Source organism: Dipodomys merriami, unplaced genomic scaffold (genome assembly GCF_024711535.1).
Source record: "Dipodomys merriami isolate MVZ:Mamm:240054 unplaced genomic scaffold, mDipMer1.0.p SCAF_240, whole genome shotgun sequence".
NCBI lineage: Eukaryota > Metazoa > Chordata > Mammalia > Rodentia > Heteromyidae > Dipodomys > Dipodomys merriami.
This window is the reverse complement of record NW_027203827.1, coordinates 189254-211727: the sequence shown is the minus strand read 5'-3', so window position 1 is coordinate 211727 and position 22474 is coordinate 189254. Positions and strand designations below refer to the sequence as shown.

General features: G+C 34.4%; 1 pseudogene; it reads left to right on the top strand.

The window, feature by feature from the left end:
- Nucleotides 1-8537: 8537 nt before the first annotated feature.
- On the top strand, nucleotides 8538-8636 carry LOC138835902 (U6 spliceosomal RNA; annotated as a pseudogene).
- Nucleotides 8637-22474: the final 13838 nt, after the last annotated feature.

Here is a 22474-nt window from a genome sequence, read left to right as displayed (position 1 = left end):
TCCAACCACCACTAGGCTTGCGATCACCTTTCTAACAGTGTACACTCAGGATATGTAATGTGTATGTTAATCTATCTTTATATGAATTCTTGAGTTAAAAATCTAGGCTACCGGTTAGGCTTTACACTCAAAAAAAATGTTTGTAGCTTAAAAGTTGATACTCCTGGAAAAATAAAACCTAAGGATGTAAAAGATTCTGGGAAGTTCAGTTTGCATCCAGTCTTGGCAGAACAGGATTTGAGACACTACCTATAATTAATCAGCAAAACCTGGAATCCCAGTCATGAGCAAGATTACTGAGTAAGAGCTTGAGGCTTTTGCATAAATACATAAAAACATACACATATACAGAAAGACACTTATATGTGCACACACAAATACAAAATGAAACAATTCTCAGTATATGTAGAAAAGTTAGAAAACAATAGAAAATATGTCCTGAGTAAGACTACAATCAAGTGATAATTTTTAGTATTAGAAAGCCCTCAAGTGAACTTTCTTTAAAGAAGTTGAGAATATTACATAGCTAGGGATCAGAGACAGTAAGAGATTCAAGTAATCATTATTAATGGGATCAGATCCATGGAGGAATGAATCAGAGACCTCTGCATATACATCTGAAGATGTTCATATCCTGTGTCAAATGTTAGAACATCTTTGAAAATAGTACTTAAACAGTCTGAGCAGTCAGTCGAGTGGATAAGATCATAGGAGAAGTTCAGAATTGCTAGTCTTTATCTAGATGAAATAAACCAACAAAATATGGCAGGGCAATGTGGTACAAGCCTGGAGACTAAGACAGGAGATTAAGGAGTGGAATTACATAGTGATACCTTCCCTTGACCAGGTAGTGTACTTTTGTCTCAATAAAGCAAACCAACCAACAAACAACAAAAAAGGAATACACAGTTGGAAGTTCGGGCTAATTTTGTCACTATGTTTTGAGAAGTCAAGTTTCTTATTGAAATGCAACACATGCATTATCCTCACGTGTTTTAAATGCTCTCTTCATTACAGAACATTCCTAGATGCAAAATGGCTCATGATTCCCTCCCCCAAAATTGCAAAAGTAAGTATCATTCTGTTAGATTTTAAAGAACTGATGAAGGATTATAAAAGCTTAAGCCTGTAGAAAGAGCAAAGTATGTCTAACATAGAACTTTGTAGACCTTGCTAAACTAGAATTGAGATTTAAAATGAATATTTTGGTTTTGTTGGTAATTTCATATTTTATACGCTACTACAAAAGTCTTTTTAAGTAGAAGGTTTAATTGACAAATTCACAAATGATACTGGCATTCTTATTTTCCTAGAATATATTTTCAAGAGAGTTATAATTAGAACTTAGTTAATAAATAATACCAACAGTTCATGCATAACATGATAATGTGAATAATCTAGACATAGTTGCCAACAAATGGATGACAGTAATTTATAAATTTGGAAAAAGAGCAATTTTTTGAGGGTGTGCTATACTATGGTTTGAAGAGAGGAATTGTGTGACATCTTCTTTCTTCTTCCTATATGTAACACAGGAAGCCATTTCCTTAATTATGTGCCTCTTTAAACATTGAGAAAAATGCTAGGTTTGGGGTTTGTTTTCATTTTCGTTTTTGTTTTATTGGCTTCTCCTAAAGCTTGAATTCTGGGCCTGGACACTGTCCCTAAGCCTGTTTATGCTCAATGTTCGTGCCCTACTTCAACCTCAGTGCCACTTGTGTCTGGCTTTTTCTGAATAGTTTATTGGAGATAAGAATCTAAAAAACCTTCCTGCATGAGTTGGCTTTGAACCATAATTTTCTGATCTTAGCATCCTGAATATCTATAATAGTTAAAAAGTAAAATATAAATAATATTTGCAAGTTTCCTGATCTCAAGAATACCACTGGGGGAAAAATGATGCAGCTCAGTTTATTGTGTCGTTCTTTCCAGAACAAGGAGGGCATCACATTAGCAGATGTGTAGTATTTTTTCACAATAGAGTTAAGCTATTCATGATGTGAATTAAGGAATTTTAAGGTGCACCTTACAAGATGGAAACTGTTGGTCTAGGATGACTTTATGACATAAATCTTGGGATTGATGGTCATAGAAATAAAGCTTTCTCTGATAAACAATTGCTTTCTCTTGAAGAATTAATTGTTACAGATGCTTCATAGTCTTATCCTCTATAAGAATGTGGCTATTTTTCTGTTGAATTCTCAATCTGTAACACCCAATTGGAAACTGTATTTACTGCAGAATTTTATAACATGCAAACAGGTACTGTTTTGAATCTCTGAGGTATGGAATGTTGAGAATTTTAAAATGAAAATGAGTCATAGGAATTTTGAATAACACATATTTTCTGTTCTTTTAACAACTTATTTACTTTTAAAAGTTACGGGTTTCCATTTAATTAATCTCTTTTCAGTTTTAGTATAAGAAAGTACTAAATTTATTCTTTTTTCAAAATATTGGCAAGTATATTGTGAAAATATTGTCTAGATGGATAATATTCAAGTAGATGTTCCTCTGATAAAGAAAGGGTAGTTAATTCAAATTATATGTCAAATAGTTTTGATTTTTAAAAAGTTAATACGTAAAGAATAATATTTACTATACCAATACAGTGAAATTATATTTTATGCAGCTTATTTAAAAATTTTATTATCACAGTGATGTACAGTGTGGTTACTGTAATTGTAAGGTAGTGAATGCATAATTTTTCAAACTTTTTACCTCTCCCTCATTTTTCTCATAGTTTTCTTCCCCCCTTTCCCCCTCACAAGTTGTAATGTACATTTCCAACATATCGTCTTGTGAGTATTGCTATTGCATTGGTTTGCCTTTCTGCTTTCTCTCACCATTTTGTTGTTTCTCTTCCCTTCCCTAGTTAAGGTAAATGTATACACAATACACAGGGTAACAAAATCAAATACAGCAGGGAGAAAGCATAGGGAAAATCCTAAAAGAAATAGCAATTACATAGTACATCAAAAAAACACCACAAATAAAAATCTGTTTCCATATCTTGGAGTTCATTTTTCTCAGCATCAGCTTATATGGTCATATACACACATAACAATGCCACTGGAAAATAATAGTTGCATAAACACTAAATCATGAAAACAACATGTTAACTTTTTGGTGGTTAAGGTGGTATTAGGATTGGTGAATTCGTGATTCTGATAAAGGAATTTCAAAAGAGTTTTAAAGTTATGATAGGTAAAATTTAATTGTTCAAAATTTTTAACACCTTAGCCTATTCAGAAAATTTAAAATTGCCTGGGAAAATAGGCTTTCATTCAAAGAAATCCATGGAGACTTAGTAGAGAGGAAGCAATGTGACTAAAGATGGTTCTTTTTCACACTAAACAAACAAACCTCAGAAAACTTGCTTTAATCCTGTAGGTTCCCTTGAGAATTGTCATTACCCAGGAAATATACTCTCACTGTGTGCAACAAGGTTGTAGTACAATTTAAATTCAAATTCTTTAAAAAAAAGACATCAAAATTTGTGAATTAACCTTTAATTATCAAACAGATAATTTGGGTCGGGCTGGGAAGGTGGCTCAGTGGTAGAGCTCTTGCCTTGCATGCCTGAGGCCCTGGGTTTGATTCGTCAGCACCACATAAGCAAAAAGAAAAAAGCCGGCAGTGGTGCTGTGGCTCAAGTGGTAGAGTGCTAACCTTGAGCTGAAGAGCTGAAGGACAGCGCTCAGGCCCATAGTTCAGGCCCCAAGGCCGGACCCCCTCCCCCCCCAATAAAAAAAAAAATAATTGGGGTCAAAATATTTATGGAGAAAATGCCCTCTACAATGAAAGAGGGTATTGGGTTTACACTTTTCTGTTTGTAATACTTTCCACAATGTCTTTGCACATGAAGAAGTGACATACAGAAAAAAATCTGATTGGGTACGTCAAACCAATGATTTCATATTTCTAAGTGGCTCACAATATATAATACCTTTATTGACATGAGATAGTGAAGAATTCTCTACATAAGCCAAAAAGTTTCGGGTTCAAGGACTGGGAAGGTGGCTCAGTGGTAGAGGGCTTACCTTGCATACATGAGGCCCTGGGTTTGATTCGTCAGCACCACATAAGCAAAAGAACAAAGCTGGAAGTGGCACTGTGGCTCAAGTGGTAGAGCGCTAGCCTTGAGCTGAAGATCTGAGGGACAGTGCCCAGGCCTAGAGTTTCAGGCCCCATGACTGGACCCCCCCCCCAAAAAAAAAGTTTTGGTTTCAGAAAAGAATTTAGCATATGGGAAAGTTTAGAAAATAGTGTTCTTAGAAGCCCTAGCTAAGTGTATTGTCTTCAGCATTAGAGGGAGGCCAAAACTTTTTGATACAGATTGTCTTAATATTTTTGCTACCTAAAGTGATTTTACAGAGCCTATTTGACTCACGAGAATGTAGAACTGATTGAATGAAGACATGAAAATAAATTCCACATCCAAATGAGGCAACTTAAAAGAGTATTAAAAGAGAAACTATGAAGATGTACAGTGGCTGAGGCTTCACTATACTTGAAGCCAAGAAGCTGTGATTAATTGCAAATCAGGAAATAGCTAAGAGGAGGACATAGAAGTAGGACACAGAAGTGTTGTCCTTTTGTTATAGACCTGTCTTCCAAGGTATGGGTGATTTAACTCTATTCTTCTCCATACATCTTGGTGAGCAAATGCAAGAACAAGAGAAAATAATAAATTCAAATAATTTTGCAAAGAATAACTTCACTGTTCCTGATATGTTATCTAAGGACAGTCTTAAGAGAGAAGATAAAAAGGGAGTACTTTTTGGTTTCCTCTATGCATCTTGTTAGCAAAATATATCCTTGAGGTTAGAATTGATTGAAACAAAAAGTGATGGAGTACTTATTTTTCTGGGCAATTTAGACACAAGTAGACTTTCAAGGTAAAAGAAAAAAGAAAAAAAAATATAGCCAAGTATTTGTGCTCCCAGCTTCTTGGACTGGTTTTCTGGAGACAAATTTTACTTAGATTTGTCCTCATCACTATAGATATTGTTTCATGGCAACCAAATGCAAGAGGAAAGTTGAATGGACTCGCTTAGTCAATTAAACTGCATAATCAAAAAATGGCAAATAATATTTAGTGAATTATTTGACTAATTATTTGCCAGAATAAAGAAGGAAAATGTAATTCAAAATGAATTGACCTAAAAATATGAATAAAAAGTAGTGAAGAGAGATGAGAGAAAAAATAGAGGATTGTTTTCTCTACAGTGGAGTAATGGGTTCTTCATCTTGCTTCTTCCATTCCATCCTCACAAGCTATCAATTGTGGCTCAGGACTGGAGTATCCAGTTCAGCCAAAGAGAACTCATACAAGAAAGATAATATTTGCAGCAGATATAGGTGATTTATAACCTTAGATAATCTATTTAAATCTGTTCAGAATCCTCCCCTAGGCCAAACTGCTACTTTGACCAGTTTTGTTTGCTTTTATCAAGATTTCCCTCCATTAACTTCTTAAAATTTTTGAGAGGTCATATTCATACTCTATAGAAATTTCTGTTTGGTTGTGATTTTTGTGTCTTTTTGTTTGTTTTTATTTTTTAAATGAATTTCCAAAGGTTGTGCAAGTGTCTTACAATTAAATATGTCCACCTAATTAGCCATTGCTCCTGGATCACAGTGACTCCTTCTATCATTCTCACCCAACCCCTTCTACAAGATTTATTTCCGATTTACCATTTCCTTTCTCAAATATGTACATTGAGTATTCTAGCTGTACTTGCACCTTGTTCCATTTTTCATTCATTCTATGTCTTTACTATTATTCCTCTCTCTTTTCAACTTCCTGATAGTCATTCTGTTAAACTTTCTGTTAATACTTTGAAAGGTTTATATACATTCCATGGAGTTTCAGTCTTGCATATACTTGAACTGATGTAAGCTTATATTTCCATAAGTCATTCATCTGCAATAAAAATTTGCAAGACTGGAGACTTGAAACACCTAGACATGGTTACATTCTCATCCATTTGAAGATTAATCTTTAGTCAACAAGAAAGTTTAAAAATGGCTTTGAATGTATTCTTAACTACCAATTTTTATAAATGGCTTTGTACAATGGTGTGTGATTATTTTATTTTACATGGGATAAGACTAAGTTTTGGAAAAAGAAGAAAATTAACACTTACTACTATAGAGAAATATGATAGAAATAGAAGATAGATTTTGTCACATCTCAGATGAGTACCCATATTCAAGACTTAAAGACATATTTCTTACTATGTTAGACAGAGTGTAAACAAAACAACATATGATAAGGCAAGTATTTGTGACTTTTTAAAATGTCCCTTATTAAGTGATGTAATTTACTTTATTAGCTAACGTTTGGGGTTGAAATATGGGAGGCTGGTCTATTTAACAAATTTCTGGAAGGCACCTACTGAACAACACAAATGGTGCATGGTACTGTTTCTACACTTTAATGAATGGTTGAACCTGTTTGGCATTAGTGGTGGGTAAATAAATCAACTCTATTGTGACTTGCTCCCTACACTTGAAAAACTTGTAATGTCACTAAGTGTCATATACTTATCAAATGTTATTTTGGTAAGTGTTATTTCAAAAAGTTTATTTGAAAAGGAATACACTTTCAGGAGATTAAATGTAGGTTATCATTGGTTTGAGAATGACAACATTGTTGTACCACAGAACCAAGATGTACTAAAGTACCAGTATTTTGAAGCACAAGCGATCTTCTCAATTAATGTTTTGCTGAATTATATTTGACCTCTAATTCAAATTTTCCTGGCTTGGTAGATCAATCATGGATCTATCCTTCCAGGAACTATTTTTTGGGCTCACATATGCTGGACTTAAATATTACATTAATCATTACGGGAGGGGTATTAAAAATAATCTTGTGAAACCTTATGATCTTGTTCACTCATATGGGCTGGTCATCTATAAACTGAGTTTGAAATACAGTACTTTCTCTCGATTTTGTGACCTCATCTTTCATTTTAAGTTGCCTTGCATTACACAATTTCTTGCTGCTAATTCTTGTATCTCAAGGAATTGGGGCCCTGAAATATTATAAGAAATGAGAAATTGAGATGGATTTTCAGTTACTTTCTGCTGGCATGTTGCATAGGACTAGGTGAGAAGTCTAGCTCCTGTTATCTGATGATGCAGGTAATTCGGCCATAAGATACTAGGACCCATGGATCTATAGAAGAATAATGTCTTTTAGATATCATATCAGCACAATTGGAGTATAATCTGTAGGAATGCTTCAGAAATATGGAGAAAAACAGTTTGGGGCAGCGAGTTAAAACAATAAACAGGGCATCAGAGAAAAATCTCTTATACATTGGAGGAAAACAACATTGATTTTTAACAATGTGAATTCAGAAGACCATGAACACTTAGAAGGTATCACAAATTTATACCGAAGACATTGCAATGATACTCTTTATATTCTAATATATATTCTAAACCTAATTATTTATATTCCAATACTATTTATTGGGATAAATAAATATCAATTTATTTGTCAAATTATCAATTGATTCTATTAATTTTCACTGTGTGAAATATAAAATCAGCACATACAAATATAAAATATATAACTATATATAATATAATAAAAAGGGAACATGTTTTACATTGTTCTATTGTCGTTAGGGTATCAAAAGCAACTCTGTTTTAAAGTATTATTCCATTATCTCTACCTCAGTGTTTGGTAGAGTTAGACTTAAACCTTTACCTTTTGTAGATTTACAGACTGGAGGCAAGAGGAAACATTACCAATTTAAGGACTATTAACAAGGAGAAACATATGGACTTCTCCTGGAGCTATGAAAATATTTGGTGATAGAAAGGCAGTAGTGTAAGTTCCTGCCTGGTTGGAAGGTAGACAGGCCAGGAAATTAAGTAATCATGCATATGAACAATTTTTTCACCTTCTTAGATTTAGCTACTTTTGAAATGGTAGGTATAATGAACAATTATATTTTGATAAAAAAAACCTTCTACTCTGAACAGTTCTGTCTGAAATGTTCATCTTTTTATGATCCCTTGTAACTAAGATTTGTTTTGTTCAAGTAAGACAATTTACGCTGTCAAGGTAAGATATTCTGGTTGGTCTGAACCTACATGGAAGAAGGATACAGTGTCAGGTAGAAATTGGTGCCAATAATACCTCATTTGGGAAATTTTCAGCTGCAGAATTTTAGAAGGAGCTCTTAAGCAAGGATTTCTTTGAATCCATTAGCTCTACAGAGTTAACTCAGTTGGATAAATAAGTCCTTTAAAAAGCCATCCTCTTTGGACTTAGCTAAAAATGCTTCAAAGTATGATTAAAACTAAAATGAAAAAGACTTAAAATAATCATTGACAAAAGAATTACAAACGTGAGCATTCGACTGAACAATATAATTATTTTCCATTATACACAGAATTTTAAGGAAATAAGATCAGTAGCATTGTTAGGAACATTAAGGTTTTTTTGTTACAAATAGGCACCCAAGGATATAATCCTGTAAAAGATTACATCATTAACTAGAGAACATTACATTCTTCAGAAGCACATATACCCAAATTACAACAATACAGAGATTAACATGGCAATTGCACAGGATGATATGAAAATCTGTGAATTATTCCTTATTTTTCATTCTTCAGATGCTAGAAATGAAAAACAATTATTAAAAAGTTGATTACAAATTAACAGTGTAACAATACATGTAATTCATATAAATAAAAGTTAGTTTGATATCAGTGTATTAAATCTTCGCCTTAGAAAACCCTTTACATAACATAATCTTTATAAAATTTTTAAAATTAGACAACATTGCCATTTTATTCCAAAGTAATATACTATAAGGACCTAGTAAAAAAGGAATCTTAAACTGTTTCTGTATGGAATGCAATCTAAAAGGATCCATTTATTAATGAACCTATATATTATAAAACAATGTAGTATTCAAAGTCTTATATCTAGGAAAGAATAAAATAGATTATGGGCATTATACAAACAGAATACAGAATATTTTAAAGTATAATTTTTCATATAAACACCAGAAATATCTTTAGTTGTTTTAGTACTCATTTCAACAGATAAATTAAAATTATTTCTGATTTAAAAAAAGCAAAAACTCGAGGGGGACCAAGATGGCGACGGGGAAGTAGAGGAATGCCACAGCTCACCCCAACCAAAAAGAGAGTTGGAGTTCCAATGTTTAATGTCCCCAAGAGACCAACAACAACAAAAAGACCAACATCCAGAGAAAAACAGGAAGCACAGAAAAAACAAAAAAATAAAGTTAAAAAGAAGAATTTCACAACAGAGAGGTGTGAAGACCCCTTCCCCAATGTCTATTGGCCACACAGCAGTGTGCCAAGTCATGGCCAGCCCAGCCCGGTGGGAGCTGCCTGTGTCCCAGAGACACAGAGGGCTCTCTGCAGATCACCCGCACCAAAGCCCCCTGAGGTACCAGTGTCAGACCCGCTGATTGTGACGAATGAAGAAACCTCCAAGCAGGGAGCTTACACAAAGATCCCACCCCATCCCTCACTCTCTGTTTGAGCAGAAAGGCTCCATTCCGCCAAAGCCATTTGGCCCCATTGCAGGAACCCCAGAGATACACTAGATGCCCACAGAACACCAGAGCAGAAGAACTGAAAGGAACTGGTGCTGATCTGGAGAGTGCAGAGACAAACCCCAGAGCCCAGAACCTGCACAGAGGCACCTCCCCCACCCCTCCGGTGGAGGCCAGAGGCCCATCCCGTGGAGTGGACCGGAATAGCATCAATGGAGGCAGTGACAGAAGAGAAACACACAGAGCCACCACCTCTCAGGCCAGCCCACAACCACCTCAATTGAACTCTGACTGCAAGGACAACCAGCAACACAACACAACACAAAAACAACAACTAGCTACAGGGTGAGTACCCTGCAGGGGAGAGTATATTCCTCAAGGGAGACCAGAGCTGGTGGAAATCGCCAGTCCCCCTACCCCAAAACCTGCACCACAGGACCCACTAAAACTAGAAAATGTTCAAGAGCTCCACCAGCCCATGGAGCACACTAAGCTGGCCAGGCTAGAACAAGAGAGACCCTGGAAGGGAGATTAAACGCCCAAGCCATGAACAGCGCCCCTGTGTCTAGACACCCAATGGTGGAAGAAATTTGAACTGTGTACTCCAGGCTACATAATCTAGGTGGGATACACAGCAGCACAGGTCCAACCGGTGTGCCCCAGGCTGGGGGCCGGGACCAGGCCTGGGGACATGGTGCCTGAGCAACATAACCAACGTCTTCCAACTGAAATCAGAAGCTGAGCATACGCCTCAGCAGAGGGGAGAAAAACAGGGAACTGCACCCCCTCGGAATCATGCCTGTGACACCAAAAGATCCGGGGAGTTCAGGACAAGAGAAACCCAAACCCCACAAGAACCCGACGCATATATTCTAGGCTAGGAATTGGACAACACAGGCTGCCAGCACCTGATAAGAGTCAGGAGCTCAGGCTGGTAAGGTGGCTAAGCAGTACAGTGCTTTCTTAGGTGCAGGAGGCCCTGGATCTGATTCCTCAGCAACACATAAGCAGAAAGAACCAGGTCTGTTGCTGTGGGACAAATGGTAGGGTGCCAGCCTTCAGCTGAAGAGCTCAGGTACAGCACCCAAGCCCAGAGTTGAAGCCCAAACTAGCCAAAAAAGTAAAATAAAACAAAACATCAGGAGCCCATAACAGACTCCAACATCTGGGAGAGTACATCCAGCACATTCGAACTCGCCAAGAGCACCTGTAGGAACAAACAGGAGCAGTCTAGGCTGCTCAACCCTTCTAAAGGCGGGAAGTGCCAGTGATCTACAGCAGAGAGCCGATAACTCTGTGTGGGTCAGACCAGCAGCTAGAGGTTGGCCCCCAACAACTGAGATCAGGTACAGATTCTCTCTACCTGCACAGAAACAGTAACCAAGCAAAGACAGACATCTATTGACCAAAACAAAATTTCAGATTAGTCTGCAATAATCCCTGAATCCCCATGAGAAAATCACAGAGAAAAATTACAAGGTTTATCAACACCTAGGATAGCAAGGTATCTCTAAAAGCCAGCAGCCACCCAGGGGAGATTCCCAGTGGGAGCAAAGCCGGAATGGAAGACAAACACTACATCCAAGAGGTGCTGGAGGCAATTACTCAAGAAATAAAGCGAGAAATAGACCAGAAATTGAAAGAACACAGGATCGAAATATCGAAAGAGATGCTGGACATCAAACAGGAGATGCATGCAAAAATAGAGGCAGCACAGACCTCAGTAAGCCCTGAGATAAGTGACAAAATAGAGGCAGTACACAATTCATTAAGAAGTAAGGTTAGTATTTTGAAAACCAACATCGAATCCATAAATGAGTCGATTTCCTCCATGAGAACCACAATGGAAGCCACAGTTAATAGAGTGAATAATATGGAAAGTAGAATGTCAGATACAGAAGACAGAATACATCAACTGGACCAAAAAATGACAGATATGGGAAAATCACTTAAATTATGCCAAAGGGAAATTCAAGAGCAAGCAGATAGTGCCAAGAAATTTAACCTTCATATGCGAAGGTGAGGAATATCAAAGCAAGGGAATGCAACACCTATTCCACAAGATAATCAGTGAAAAATTTCCCCATCTCAAAAAAGAACATCTTACTTACATAACAGAAGCATATAGAACACCTAACAAGCAGGATCCCAGGAGAAACACTTCTAGAAACCTTATAGTATAAATGATAGATCTGAATGACAAGGAAACAATCTTGCATGCAGCAAAAATGAAGAAGGAGCTATACTACAACAGGAAAAATATTAGAATCACTACAGATCTCTCCACACAAACACTGAATGCAAGAAAGGCCTGGGAAAGTAAGATATTTGCCTGAGAGCCAATAACTGTCAACCCAGTCTGATATACTTGGCAAAGGTAGCATTCATTTTCGATGGAGAACTGAAAATTTTTAATAGCGAGGAAAAACTAAATTAATACATAAACATTAAGCCAGCATTACGAAGACTACTAAGAGGTGGAACACAACCTGAGAATAGCAACCAGGAACAGGGACCTGCACCCAGACAGGCATTAATTGAAGTCTATCTAAGCAAGCACATGAGGAAAGGAAAGAAGAAAAACAGTGACCATAATGCATCTCTCTATACTATCTCTTAAGATTAACGGGCTTAATTCACCAATCAAAAGAAAAAGAACTGCAGATTGGATCCTAAAACATGACCCATCCATCAGTTGCCTTCAGGAGACCCACCTCTAAGCCATACATGCAAACAAACTCAGAGTGAAGGTTTGGAAAAGGATCTAACAATCAAATATCCCTAGTAAGAAAGCAGGTGTAGCAATTGTGATATCTGACAAAATAAACTTGTCATTAAAATTAATACAAAAAGACAAGGATTGACACTACATATTAATACAGGAAACAACATATAAAGAGGATATTACCATCATCTACTTACATTCCCCAAACATTGGTGCACCCAAATATGTTAAGCAAATACTCGAAAACTTACAGAATAAAATAGTCCAATAGGATAATACTAGGAGACTTTAACACCCCCACTCTCACCAAAGGACAAGTCTACCGACCAGAGGACTGGAAAAGAAACTACTGAATTAAGTGAGGCCATACTTCAAGCAGAACTGACATTTACCAAGTATTTCACCCTAAAAACAACACAGTACACATTCTTCTCAGCAGCTCATGGTACTATCTCCAAAATAGACCATATCATAGTTCATGGAAGGAACTTAAGCAAAATTCAAGGAGATTGACATAATCCCTTGTATCCTATCTGAACACAGTGGAATCAAGATAGTTCTCAATAACAAAGCATACTGCAGAAATTACTCTAATACATGGAAATTGAACAGCACACTTCTAAGCAATGCATGGGTAATGGAAGAGATTAAAAAAGAAATTAAAAAATTCCTACAACTCAATGAAAATGAAAATAACTCGCAAAGAAACTTGTGGGACACAGCAAAAGCAGTCCTGAGGGGAAATTTAGTACCCTCAGTGCCCACATCAAGAAAATAGACACAGACGAAGAAAAAAATCTCATGTTGCAATTAAAACAGTTAGAAAAACATGAAAAAATGGAACCTAAAGTTTCTAGACAGAGCCAGAAAACCAAACTAAGTGCCGAGATTATTGAAATAGAGAATTGGAGATTCATAGCCAAAATTAACCAAACAAAAAGCTGGTTGAAAAAATAAATAAAATTGATAGACATTTGGCAAGATTAATTAAAAAAGAAGAGAGGAAACCCATATTAACAGAATGAAGGATGCCACGGGATAAATCACAACATGTACCCAAGATGAGCAAACAATTTTAACGGACTACTTTCAAAAGCTTTACTCTCTAAAGAAAGGAAACCTGGCAGAAATGGATGCATTTTTAGAGAAATACAAGTTGCCCAAATTGAGCAAAGTAGAAGTAAATCAATTAAATAAGCCGATATCCTACAACGAGATACTGGAAACAATCAGAAGTCTTCCAACAAAAAAAAAGTCCAGGGCCAGATGGATTCACAACAGAATTCTATAAGACATTTAAAGAAGAACTAATACCTATAATCCTCAAGCGCTTCAGAGAAAGGGAGTTATCCCAAACTCATTCTATGATCCCAATACTACACTCATCCCCAAACCAGGCAAAGACCCAACCAAAAAAGAATTGCAGGCCAATTTCCTTGATGAACACAGATGCAAAGATCGTTAACAAAATTCTAGCTAACAGAATCCAGAAACACATAAAAATACATACACTAAAACCAAGTAGGCTTCATCCCAGAGATGCAGGGATGGTTTAACATACATAAATCAATAAATATAATCCAACACATCAACAGAGCCAAGGTCAAGAATCACTTGATTATCTCCATAGATGCAGAAAAGGTTTTTGATAAAATTCAACATTCATTCATGCTAAAAGCTCTAGAGACAATAGGAATAGAAGGAACATTTCTTAAAACATTAAAAGCCATTTACGACAGACCAATAACTAATACTATACTTAATGGGGAAAAACTATAACGAATTCTCTTAAAATCCGGAACAGACAAAGATGCCCACTGGCTCTACTTCTGTTCAATATAGCCCTGAAGTCCTTAGCCAGGTCAATAAGGCAAGAAAAAGACATTAAAAGGGTCCGCATAGGGAAAGAAGAAATTAAACTATCCCTTTTTTTAGATGACATGATACTATACCTTCACGATCCCAAAAACTCCATCCCCAAACTCTTACAAATCAAAAATCACTTCAGCAAAGTAGCAGGATAGAAAAATCAATCCAATAAAATTAGTTGCCTTCCTGTACACTGACAATGTACAAGCAGAGAGGGAAATAAAGGAAGCAACCCCATTCACAACAACCTCCCCCAAAATAAAATATTTAGGAATTAACCTAACCAAAGATGTAAAAGAACTATTTAATGAAAACTATAGTGGGCGGTGAAGGTGGCTCAGGGTTAGAGTGCTTGCCTTGCATGCATGAGGCCCTGGGTTCGATTCCTCAGCACCATATAAGCAAAAAGAAAAAAGCTGTAGTTGGTGCTGTGGCTCAAGTGGTAGAGCGTTAGCCTTAAGCTGAAGAGCTGAGGGACAACGCCCAGGCCGAGTTCAGGCCCCATGAGTGGACCCCCCCCCCAAAAAAAGAGAAAGCTATAAAAAGTTAAAGAAAAAAATTACAGAAGACAATAGGAAATGGAAAGACCTCCCATGCTCTTGGATAGGCAGACAATATAGTGAAAATGGCAATACTGCCCAAATTAATATACAAATTCAATGCAATTCCTATTAAAATCCCAATGATGTACATTTCTGAAATACAGAAAACATCCCAAAAATTTATATGGAGCCACAAAAGACCTAGAATAGCCAAAACAATTCTAGTGAATAAAGACAACAAGGGAGGAATATCCATGTTGCACTTCAAACTCTATTATAGAGCCATCATAACAAAGACAGCATGGTACTGGCACAAAAACAGACCCGAAGACCAATAGGATAGAATAGAAGATCCAGAAATAAATCCACATGCCTACAGTCAGCTGATATTTGACAAAGGAACCAAAGACAGACAATGGAAGAAACACAGCCTCTTCAACCACTGGTGTTGGGAAAACTGGGCGGCCACATGAAGACAATAGACACACCTACTTTTTTAGATGAAAACAAGTGTCTTTAAAAAAACAAAGAATTTAAGTAGTCATGTAAAGGACTTCTAATTTTAGTACTACATAATACATTTTTTTTCTAATGGTTGGTACCAATACATAATTGATCTATTAGACAGCTCTTAAAGCTCATATGTCCAATTGTGAGTTCTCTTATACTATTTTTTGTGTATGTTCTTAAGAAGAAATTTACATTACTCACTTGAATTTCTGACAGGACAGTATCATCACTGTACATTTTGCTTCTATGAGGATTGTGGTTTGAAACCAGACCAAACAAAAAAAAAGTCCATTATATTCTGACTTGAAAGAAACCAAGAAAAGCTAGAGCTGGAGCTGTGGTACAAGCAGTAAAATGATATCCTTGAGAAAACTAAAACAAAAAAGTACAAATTCTGGGACAGAAACAGGCCCTGAATTTAAGCCTTAGTATTAGCACCAAACAAATGATTGAATTAATTAAGTAAGTAAGTAATTAAATATAAATTATGTGGTCACATGTGGATAGGCAGGTAAAATATAACATCCGTGGTGACTGTATTGTGTATTATTGTGTAGTAAGGCAAATTATCATTTGTACTAATCATTAATTTTTTATTTGAACTTTTTTGTACAATAAACCCTGAATTTAGCATGCATGTATAGGTGTGTGTACATGTGTGCATATGTGTGTATGTGTATATGTGTGCATGCGCTGTTGCAATGTTGCTTGCCAATGTTGACAAGGTGAGGCTGAAAAAGGTAACTTTGTTGCAATGTATTTATTTATCAATATTCTGTCATGTCATTTCAGTTCGACCACCCTTTTGTACATTTTATTTGTCAAATAATATCAGAATCAAAGGATTTACAATATTAAGTTAGATAAAAGAGACTGTTTTCAGCTCTTATTACATGTTAGGTGAGAAGATTCACACATATTTAGGTGTAAATTAGTGCTGTAAGATGACTGTCGGTACAAAATATGTATTTGACCTCTTAAATTTGTTATAGTTTTCACATATGCTCATGGAGTGAGTTTGACGAACTGGACCAAATAGGTATTGCTCTCTGGTTATTCCCATGAAACACAAAGTGAATAAACTTTTTCTGGTTTTCTGTTGAAAATAACTTTCTTTGTAAGATCATATATATTCACACTAAGAGGTAATCAACCCAATATTTATCAAGTTTGAAAATGTCATCATATTGACTGAAAATCAGTATTGTTGATATGCTTGTTAGATTCTCCTTTCAAAAACAAACAAACAAAAAGCATGTGTCATCTACAGATAGTGAATCTATCTGAAGTTGTTTTGTACATGCAAAGGGCTAAGGCTCTTTTGTGGGAGTAACTATCGAAACTTAACAAATAAGGCTTTTCTAATATCTTTTCCAATATAAATAACATCCAAGAGCGAGTCTTGCAATTTCTGAAAACCCTTTGAATATTTTAGTATTATTTCAGTTCATTGACAATAGAGCTAAAGACATTTCTGAAATAAATATTTTTAAGATCTGAAAATGTAAGTGGGTATATAGGTTTTTTTATGCATCATCTTATGAAAATCCAGTTTCTATGAAACTAAATGAAATAGAATAAAAGAATGTAAGTGAATTTGGTAAGATAATTATTAGTTTAACTTTGTTTTCTATTAACATAGTCCTTTGAATGTAGATGATGCAGTTAAATTAATTCCTTTGTGTTTCTGTACTTCAGTTATTTTTCGTATCATTGTAGTTATGGGAGTGAATTTGTAGTATAAATAAAGGTTCTTTAAAATGATTAGGATTAATCTTGTGCTTTGTGTCCTACTCCCAAGAAAATGAGTTATTTTCAAGTGTTAATAGTTTATAATTGAATCTTCATATCATAAGAAAAATTTTAAAATGCAGTAGTATTGATAACTTTTTAAACCAATTGTATTGACAAGGTGGAGTCTTTAATTCATGCTTAGGTCTTGGTATCTATGATTTTTAACCTCTTGTTCCTAAGATTAATGATTGTTCAGACTGCATTTTGGGTATATGAAAGGTAAAATATTTATCTGGGGTCAAATGTGATTTTTATATCAGTCTTGCTTTAATAACATTTTAAAGTAATACATTTCTCTCAGAATGTTGGGTATAAAAAGCAATGAAAATACTTCTAATGGTAAACAACCTAGGTGAGCTACAATGTGGAAATGATTGGTCCATAACACCTGCAGTCTGTTTCCATCAGGAACTGGGCAGGACACTCTTTCGGTATGACTGTGTTAAACAGAGATGGGGTCCCCAGGCAGTGCAGTGTTGAGTGAAGGGATAGAATATGATTTCCACTATTTTGTGCTAAAAATAAAATATGTTATACTTTAGCAGTTCCTTTCACCATGGATGTATAAATTGATTAAGAACTTGGAGTTTTCATATTACAGCTACCTATTTTCTAACAAAGATAAAGTCAAATATTATTAGAGTGCACACAATAATTCTGGGAAATTTTCTTAGAATTAGTAGTCTTAAGTGCTGGTATTTTAGTCATAAAATAAAATGAGGTTATTTGATACAGTGGGAGATTGGCCTCAGCCTAACACTTACCATGTGTGCAATGCTGTACTAGTAATTCCAATTCTGAGGACTTCAATAACATCATCTGAGAATTAAAAATGGAAGTAGTTACACTTTATGGGATTATTGTGAGGATTAAGTTAGATACCTTAGGTAAAGTACTTGGAAAAACTATTATTCAGCATTTGATATTTTATACCTGTTTTTATCATGTCATGAATTCTAACATTTTTACTGTGATTTTTATATTGTGTCTATTTACAATATGCAATATGATATATTGATATTCATTGCATTGGTCAATTTTCTTTTTTTTTCTTTTTTTTTTCTTTTTTGTCAGCCGTGAGGCTTGAACTGTGGGCCTGGGCGCTGTCCCACAGCTCTTCAGCTCAAGGTGAGCACTCTACCACTTGAGCTACACTGCCACTTCCAGTTTTCTGATGGTTTATTGGAGATCGAGTCTCACGGTCTCTCCTGCCCCGGCTGGCTTTGAACCGCGATCTTCAGATCTCAGCCTCCTGAGTAGCTAGGATTACAGGCGTAAGCCACCAGCGCCAGGCTTTGGTCAATTTTCTAACATTATGAAGAAAATACCTGCAAAAAAAAATTCTGAGGAGGAAACTATTACATAGATTTATGGTTTAAGAGAATGAAATTTAAGATCAGATATCTCCATTGTTTTTAATTATATTTTCATTAAATAGTTGTTCAAAAGAATTTCCATTCCACAAATCAGTTTATAAGTACAATGGATCTTTACATAACTTTCCTATACCCTTCCAAACCTCACCCCACTTTCATGTTTTCTAGTTTCATACTATCTGCATTGAATATTATGCCTTCTCTCTCTTCCTCCATAACTCTCTTTATTCCTTCTCTTTGACTTCCGCTCACATATTCCAAGTGATAGATTCCTAGTATTCATTTTGTTGGATTAAAAGTTGAATTTTAAAAGAAATTACACCTTTTAAATACTCCTTTGCAAATAGCATACTTTGGTTAATACTGTTGTGTAATTGTAAACCCTCCATATGGTATTTTCACAATAAAAAAAAATCTCAGCTTTATGGCAAATAGATTTTGAAAAGGATGCCATGACTTTATGAAATAAAAATAGAATCTTAAATGGGTGTAGTGGCACTATTGCCTCCCTAGATTTAAAAAAGTTCTTAGACTACTACTTCAATCCTTATACAAAAATTTAAAAATTTTAAATAAAAAATGATTATCAAACTAAATGTGAGAGGTAAAATCATTTAAAACATAAACATAAAAATTCACAGCATTGGATCAGTAAAGGTTTCTAAATTATGACGTGGAAAGCATTAGTGGGTAAAGAAAAGCAAGAATAAACTGGATAATATCAACTTATAATCTTTCATAATTCAAAGGACCATATATCAGAAGTGAAAACATATCTAACAGATAGAGGACACATATTTGTTAATGCTACAATGTTAATGCTACAATGATTCTGAGTCTAAGTATTTTTATATCTTCTAATTCTTTATAACTTTTTCCCAAATAGGATATTTCTTTAAAGAACATGTGTAAACAGTAGGAGCATATGAAATAAGTGCCTCTTTCGTATCCAAAATTAAATAAAGAGAAAACTCACTAGTAGGACCATAATATAAAAAGATGACACAAAATATAGTAATGCACTTGTGGAGAAATTGATATACTCCACATAGAAAATTAATTTGTATAATACTTCAATCATTAAAGAAAGCAAGTTTTCAAAAGGTCAAAGAGAATTGAATAGGTTCTATCCATTACACCTCTATGTATGTATTAAAGAGAAGTAAAAAACTTGTTTGGACAGGGAATGTAGTTCACTGAGAGTGCACTTGAATACTTTGTGTGAGACCCTGGAAACAATCCCCAAAATCAAATTTTGAAAAGGCTCACTATAGAGGATGTATGCTGGACAAATTCCTATAAATGAATTTTATATCTACTTTAATGTCTGTTCTCAAATTTACAGCATTTCTATTTGAAGAAAAGCAAATTTGTGAAAATCATAGGCTTGGAAAACCTATGATTGTACAATTCACTTCCAAAGCACTAAAATGCATACAATAAAAGGAGATAATATATTTCAAGTGAATTACACGTCATCAAAAAAAACTATTGTTAAATACTTCACACAAAATGCAGAATACCTAAAAAGATATTTTCTGTTTTTGCTTAAAAACTTTGTAAAATGCAAACATTTAAAAGAATAATATGATTTCTGTTCATTTTGAGGATTTTTGTCTGTTTATTTTGAGTTTATTCAGAGATAACTCAATCAAAAAGTGTTTGTGATAACTGGAATACCTAGGAATTAAGCAACACTTATAAATAATTGATAACCTTTTTGGAAGAAACTTTTGGCAAATGACAGAAGACACAAATCTATGCATCTGTATCTTATGAAAGCCATATGTTACTTGGTCAATCCAATTGTTTTTCTCTATTTTGCTTGGGAAAAAGTATTCTCAAGATAAGAGACAATATCAGTGAAAAGAAACAAAATAGACTATCATCTTGATTTATTTTTGAAAGTAACAAATGAATTAAAACAATTCCACTTAAGAGACTCCGATATTAGTATCTATGAAGATGTTCCTGAATGCCAACATCCATTGAATTTATGGAATTTTAATTTCTATGAACCTATGAAAACTAGAACAAGAAAAAATAAAGTCTTAGAGCAAACCAGCTTGGAATAATTTTCTCAATTGCTTTGAAAATACATAAGAATTGATATTACTTTCCATTGGAAACATTTAAAATATTTATCATTTATTAGAATTCAAATATGAAGCAAGAGTAATTTTATATAATCATTATAAATATCATTCTATTACTATCGTAAAATAGAATAACAAACCAGTCCCAATATATTACCTACCCATCATTATTCTTATTTCCTAATTATTAATTATTCATAAATATCTTAAACAGTCTAAATAGTCATGTCTTAACATAAACGTAAATATTCTATACTTTTACTTAATATTTTCATGTATACATGTTTCTATGAAATGTTCACAGCAGTTAAAAGATGCTTTTGTGAAATTAAAGTGATATATTTTGTTGTTGTTGTTGTTGTTGTTTGAAAGGCCTGGGCATTATCCCTAATCATTTTTATGCTCAAGGACAGCAATCTACAACTTGAGGCACAGAGCTAATTCATGTTTTTAGTGGTTAATTGGAGATAAGAATCTAACAAGTACTTTTCTGTCTGGGCCACTTTCAAACACACTTCTAAGATCTCATTACCCGGAATAGGTCGAATTATCAGAGTGAGTCACTGACACTTGGTTTGATGTATTTTTTTTATTTTAATTATGTTTTAAGATTTTTGTTTCTCTATAGTGTACATCATTCTACAGATAAATTTAGATATATGTATATATTTCTGATGACAATCTCTAAAATATATGTCATTCTACACATAACATTAATATATATATAGATATATTTCTGAAGACAGATTCCCTCTAAAAATTTTTGCTACTCTTTTTGACCTTTTATATTTCAAAGATATACAGTCTATTTTTCTAAAAGTCTCATAAAATAAAATAACTAATATTTCAATAGATATTAGAGCTTTTACATTCAAGGGAATTTTGGATATACATATGACATTGTAGTAACATTTACAGTATATTACTTGAAAAAGTTCTGTCCAAACTCTTAAGTATTTGTGTGTAGTGAGGGAGAAAGAGGAAGTTAATCCATACTGATTAGGAATTAGCAATGTTTCAAAAATCTATTCCATAATTTGTTATAAGCACATAGTCAAGCTACCTGATATGGTTTAGTTTTTTATTTTATTTGTTCAAAATTTTAATATGGATGCATGCACAGTGTTAACATTAAAAATATTAATCAAAAGACAAATAATAGCAAAATAATAGGCACATATAAGACTTTCATTAATTAGCACTTATGATGCTAATAATAATTTTGATGAAGATGATGATGATGACCACAGTGTAGCCTGACAATGATAAGGTGATTGAAAAGGAAAAAAACTTTACACTTCTTTGAAGCTATATTTCCCACATTGAATACATAGTTATAAACTGAATTAGATTACATACAATAATAACAAGAGGAGAGTTTCAATACCAAGAAATAAAATTACATTAATAGGTAGAGACAGTAAAAACCCTAATGTTATTCCTACAGTCTCTCTAATGTATACTCACTTTTCTTGGTGGTATTGTGTTCTTATAAATAAAATCGTTTACTTGCACATTTTGATGGACTAAGATATAGTTTTAAACTCAGTGTGATTAATTCAAATAACATTCTCTTATAGTTAGTATTCAATAACCAATGACACAATTTACACAATTTACATAATACCACTTAGTATTCAATAACCAATGACACAATTTACATAATACCACTTACATATCTGTAGTTACCATAAAAAGACACAGATCATAGAGCTAGGAGTTAAAATTTATGTTTATTTCTGCAAGAAACAACTTGTAACTTTATACCAACAAACGAAATTTGACTCCTTCCTTATTTGTAAGCTAAAGTGGAAAATGTAAGGACTCTTCACTTTTTTTCCTTGATCTAGAAGTCAACAAATATTCTTCAATATTTCTGGTAGATTACATCCATTTATAGAAGAGAAATGTAAGGCCAACAGTCAACGTAGTGAGTAAATAATGATACTAGAATTTTTGTCTGAGCTCTTCACTCTGTGTGCTTACAAAGAGAGTAATT